The sequence below is a fragment of the Simochromis diagramma genome, unplaced genomic scaffold (assembly GCF_900408965.1).
Source record: "Simochromis diagramma unplaced genomic scaffold, fSimDia1.1 OVJJ01000596.1, whole genome shotgun sequence".
Lineage (NCBI taxonomy): Eukaryota > Metazoa > Chordata > Actinopteri > Cichliformes > Cichlidae > Simochromis > Simochromis diagramma.
In genome coordinates, this window is record NW_024387245.1 from 20,260,880 (window position 1) to 20,267,183 (window position 6,304).

Consider the following 6,304-nt stretch of genomic DNA (forward strand, 5'->3'; position numbering starts at 1 on the left):
GTTGTTAGCTAACAGTGTTGATTAATAGTGAAACTGCATGCATATACACTTTGTTTGGTACACCTGTTGAACTGCTTGTTGACACAAAAATCTTATCAGCCAGCCGCTGCACCAACTTGAGGCATTTAGGTATGGAGATGGCAACCTGCTGAAGTCCAGACCAAGCATCACAATCAGGAAGAAAGGTGATTTAAGTGACTTTGAATGTTGCATGGTTGCATGGTCATTGGTACGAGATGGGCCTCCTGCTGATCTGCTGGGATTTTCCCACACAATCATCTCAGTGGTTTAGAGATAATGGTTATATATATATATATATATATATATATATATATATATATATATATAATATATATATATATATATATATATATATAAAGAGGGAGAGAGAGAGAGAGAGAGAGAGAGAGAGAGAGAGAGAGATAGAAGTCCCGAGGTCAAAATGGGAGATGCCCCCAAGGGTGATGAAGAATGACCGAGCTAAGATCCTGTGGGACTTCCAGATACAGACGGACAAAATGGTGGTGGCTAACCAACCGGACATAGTGGTGGTAGACAAACATGAGAAAACGGCTGTAGTGATCGATGTAGCGGTCCCGAATGACAGCAACATCAGGAAGAAGGAACACTAGAAGCTCGAGAAATACCAAGGGCTCAGAGAAGAGCTCGAGAAGATGTGGAGGGTGAAGGTGAAGATGGTCCCAGTGGTAATCGGAGCACTAGGTGCGGTGACTCCCACACTAGGCGAGTGGCTCCAGCAGATCCCGGGAACAACATCGGAGATCTCTGTCCTATATATATATATATATATATATACATAGAGAGAGAGAGAGAGAGAGAGAGAGAGGGGAATTCTCTTGGTGAAATTCTGTTGTTAATGTCAAGGGTCAGAGGAAAATAACCATACTGCTTCAAGCTAATAGGAAGGCAACCAAGGTATGCAGTAAAGCATCTCTGAACACACAACACATCAAACCTTAGGGCAGATGGGCTACGGCGGCAGGAGATCACACCAGGTGGCACATCTGACAGCTAAAGACAGGAGACAGAGGCTACAGTTTACATGGGCTTACCAAAATTGAACAACAAAAGATTGGAAAAATGTTGCCTGAGTGATGAGTCTTGCTGTTTATTTGTTTATTTATAAGGAACCCCATTAGCTTCCACAACAGTGGTTGCTAGTCTTCCTGGGGCCCAAACCGTCAAATACCACCGAATAAAATGTTACACAATGAGTTGGATGCAAAATATCCACATAATTTGGCTCTTACATCCACAATAAGGTTTTACAATTCTGAAAATATAAGCATGTAAATATTAAAAAATATAAAAAACACTCAAACAAAATACACAATTTCCATTACAAGTGACATTGCCCTCTTACAATATTTACAAATAAATTAAAAAATGCCTAAATAGGCTTTTAGGTGATTTTTAAAATTATGAATAGAAGCCAATTCTCTAATTGCATAAGGCAACTTATTCCACTAAGTTTTTCAAAAAGTTACTTTCAACTCGAGGAGTTACTAAATTGTGGTTAGTTGAGAATCGTGTAGCATGATTATGTATTTCATCTGGATACTGCAACTGAGCGTAAAAAAAGTGTGGTGTGTTTACCAGTATTGCTTTCTTTAAAAATACAAGTAAGCCATAGTATAATTTAGCTTGTACAGAAAGCCAAGAAAGTTTATCGTGCATTTTATCAATATTTGTATAATATGAACACCTTCAGCTGTCTGCTGAAATACTGGAATGGTAGGGTGAGAATTTGGTGTAAACATGTGAAAGCATGGATCCAACCTGCCTTGTATTAATGGTTCAGCATGATGTGGGAGATATATTCTTCCACACTTTGAGCAGTTTAGTATCAACTGAGCATTGTTTAAAAACCTGAGTATTCTTGTTGACCATGTCCATGCCTTAATGACCACAGTGTACTTGATGACTGCATCCACAGGACAACACACCATGTCACAAAATTAAAAATATCCCTGTTTTTTTTTTAAGATGACAATGAGTTTACTGTATTCAAATGGTATCCAGAGACATCAGATCTCAATCTAATAAAGCAGTTGGAGAATGGGAGGTTTTGCATTATGTGCAGCCCAAAAATCTGCAACAACCGTTGATGCCATAATGTCAATATGGGCCCAAATCTCTCAGAAATGTTTTCATAACCTTGTTGAAACTGTGCCATAAAGAACAAAGGCAAAAGGGAGTTCAACATGATACTCCCAAAGTGTACCTAATAAAGTGGCCAGGGAGTGTATAGCCCTTTTATGTGGGAGGTTATGAAACTGTTTATGTGGTGTTTGAAATAAAAACCTATTTGCTGAAAATTATTGCAGAAATTACTGAGACTCTGAGGTCAAGTTGCCAATTTTTATAATTTTTTTTAATCCTTTGTGTACACTGTAATTACCTGGTGGGTTCTTATAATGTGCTCACCACATAAAAACTTCTCACGGGGTAAATATTTTTTGTGCACAAGATACAGGATGTTGCACTTCAGAGACTCGTCATTCATTTAATTTCAAAGTAACAAATATTTTATGGTTTCTATATTCAGATTTCTTACTGCTGAAGTGAAAGCAAGCAAATTACACATACTTGTGTGGCTTAAATATTTATATAAGGTGAATAATATACTACTAACATATAAAAATAAAAAAAAGACTTAATTGCTGCATGACCCGTGTGTCAAAGGATAAATAACAGCCTAAGCAATAATGTGTTCTTGGGTGCAGATGCTTCGTTCAGATGGGATGACGACAGCATGCCCTTAGCAACGGTCGCGTCTCTACGGCAACATCCTCCGAGGTCCCCTCTTTGCAGTTGTCACCGCGGCTTTCAGATGTTGGCCGTGAGACGCACAGAAACCACCGCTTCACTCGGATGTTCGGGGTGGTTTTGGAGGATGTTGTGCTATCATGGATGTAATCCGAGGGACCACTGCGGTAGCCGTTCGTGTCTTGCGATTTGAGTGCCTAAAGTGGGCACAGGGCAACTTGGGCACCAGCCCCCTTCTGGATCTTAGTCATCCATCTCTCAGTTGCCATCCTGCACAAGATCATACACCCGCAGCCTCGTGCGGTCCCCGCTTCTCGTTTACCCCGGCTTCATTCGCGCCAGCCGCGTGTCATACGGCGGCTGAATGGATCCCGCCGTGCTCATCTTCCTGCTGTACGTGATGATCGCGCACGACCTGATCTGCGGCTGGATGCAGTACCGGAGACAGAGCGCCAAGCCTCGCAAACGAGCTGATCGACCTCTGCTGAGCTCCAGGTGTGTGTGAGAGTGTTTATGTGTATGAATGGCGGTAATCAATCAGTTGTGTTAACCACCTGCAGCCTCTGATAGTTTTTAGTAAATGGCTGTTGAGGGGCGGGGGGAGATCAGAGAAAAGAAAGGTTTTGCAGAACTTGTAAATGACTTACCAAACTAAAGCTATAATGTGTTAAATGTTCACACACACAGCAGCTGGTGAAACATTCACAACCACCAGTCTTGGTTGACTGTAATCTGTCGACCATATCTGTAACGAATGATGTAAAGTCATTTTGGATCAGAAAGAACATTTCTGTCACCATTTCGAACCTGCAATAGATAGACATCAGATCATTAAAAACCCCTTTGTTTTTAATGATATTTTTAAATCTGTTACTTAAATCAATCACATGCTTGCACATGTGGGTCATGTGATTATTGGGGTTTTCTTTGTTTCTTTTCAATATTGTAGAGCATTTATCTTTTAAAATTAAGCGCCTTCAAGCAACTGTTGTTGTATATATAAAATTTAACTGAACAGAATTGAAGTGTTGTGCGGCATGTTGTAGATGCCCCACAACACTCGTTTTTCTTGGGTTGTCTAAGTTTAATGAGGTTTCCATTCAAACTCTCTGTATTTCCTTTCAGTGCTCGTGTTTGTCAGGGAGCCTGGAGGGCAAGCATCCAATCGGTCAGGACAAATAGAGGAATGAGGGACCTGAGGAAGTGCGGCCGCATTGTGAGAAAGGCCTAAGAAAAGAGACAAGTTTGACATATAAGGACACTTATTGAAGAGTAGGGACTTCTGAGCGTGACCTGGCCCGCAAGCCTGATCTGGGTCTTCTCGCTTTTAATTTTACTGGGCATTTCAACCATGTCTTAACATTTGGAAGAGCAGCTGGCAGCGTCTTTCTGATGCAAGTCAAGAAGCAAAAGTCCCAACTGCTAAGAGATTTATAAGGTCAAACTTAAGGTATTGCCAGTATTAGTTTCCTCTATCATTCATTTGTATTTGAACTATGCCTTTCAAGGTGCTTTGAATACCATTTTTGTTTGTTTGTTTGTTTTGGTTATAATATTTGTATTTTTATGTGTCTAAGATTAACTGTTTAAATGTGTATTTTTCCTAGTTTGCTGAAGCATGAATTGTCTCCTACAGTACTGTCAAATACCAAATCAAGGCTAAGAAGCTATGAGCTTTATACTAAAAGCTGCACAAAAGTAAACTTGCCTTAGACAAAGTGATTTAGTGTAAAAGTGTAAATGTAACCTTGCAAAGAATCATTTAGTAATTAGATATAACTCAGAAAAGAAATGGATGTAACTGGTTGCATCATTTTCACAGATCCACGTGTTCTATGTTCTGTTACACATTAATTCGTCTATAGCCCCTAACTCTAACCCATATCATAAAAAGTGAATACAGCACCCATGTGCTGTAGCACCTAAGAAACAGGAAAAATATTGTCATTTTGTTTTATAGGCTATTCCTTTAAATCTGGGGAACAACTTATTACCCTGGAAAGTCTCCATGTAAACAACAACTTTATTGGTTGTTGGAGGCAGTAAATGTAGTTCTTGCATATCCTGTGCAATAAGTGTTTCCAGTGAAGTCAATACTTTCATTTTAATTCAAACAAGACAAACCATTTCAGGTTTGTGTGCACTGTGTGTCAAATAAAATGAAATGTGTGTTACCTGAGAGGCATTCAAAGCTGCTGCTTGTTAAAGAGTATAAATGCACTATAGATGGCAAAGTGTTGAATAAACTGAGATGTTGATTTAAAGTCAAGATTTGACTTTCAAACTATAATGTCAGTTTGACTGTGGAGACAGGATAGATTTTATTTTACTCAAATCCTAAATGAGATATTTCAGCCTGAAAGCATTGGCTCCATTCTTTCCTTTTGTTAATTTAATTATTAGGCAGCTATTTAGCATTAAGTTAGTGTCCTTTGTTGAAATTGATGTCATTATTTTGCGGCTACACCTTATTTATTAAGGACTTACTCATAATGTCACATTAAAAGCTAACTCCACACCTTTCTGAAAGTGGGCACATTTGAGCCTAATGTTACTGTTGCTACTTATGGACAATTTACAGATGTTTGGTGATCCAGATATGGCCGAAATTCATGAGATGGGATTGGCAAGTGTTAGGTGTCACTGAAATACCACGAGACACATGACATCTGGCTAATATACTGTAGACCTGTGGCTGAGCCATAGAAAGACACTTTTTAAAAGCAGGGTGTAGCGTTTTTGTCTTTTGCACATCATCTCTGGTTCCTGAAAGGTTGGTACTCCAATTGTAAAGCTGCAGTTTTCCTACAACAAAGAACAAAACCATGCAAACGAATGCTGCACATCAAGTTTGTTCTTTGACTCTGAGCCCAAAAGTTCTTTTGTGTAGTTTAATAGTATCAGCTCAACCTGTCTGTAAGTAGAGTGTTGTCATTAAAGGAAACGACTGGCTGTACAGGTGGCTTCATCTTCATTCTCACGGCCTGACGAGTTTACCTGGTTTGTTTGGGTTCATGTTGGCTGCAGTTTGCTTCATGTTCAGCCTTAAAAATGTTTTTGGTTGTCTATGTTTAATGGGGCTCAACAAATACTGGACAAAAACAAGATAACATCATAATGTTTATGCTCTGAGCTTCATTATGTTCAATTTTAATTCTCAATTATATATTTGAATATTGAAACTCGACAATAAATAAAGATTTTTTTAAATATCAAACTTCATTCCTAATCTAATTTTTACTCCTAATCTAAAAACTCAAGAATGATGTTATTGTATTCTTTAAGGTAAAGTAAATGCTGGAATAATAATAGTTAGTTACACTAACGAATAGTTAATTAAAGTAATAGCCTGTGAATAATGAAATCATAATAATAGAAATAAATAAATATACGTATTTTTAGGCATTATGGTATACTTTTGTATATAAGTCATCAGGGAATCCTGAGGGAATTTCTTCAGATTTTAGGCTTAACTGGCCAAAGATCAACAGCACAGCAGACTGTTACCCAAATT

At 38.5% G+C, this 6,304-nt stretch overlaps 1 long non-coding RNA gene across 1 annotated transcript; it reads left to right on the top strand.

Annotated features, from left to right (window-relative positions):
- Positions 1 to 2,419: 2,419 nt before the first annotated feature.
- On the top strand, positions 2,420 to 4,964 carry LOC120747445. Its single transcript, XR_005699122.1, has 2 exons — positions 2,420 to 3,285; positions 3,916 to 4,964. It is a non-coding gene; the product is annotated as an uncharacterized LOC120747445 (long non-coding RNA).
- Positions 4,965 to 6,304: the final 1,340 nt, after the last annotated feature.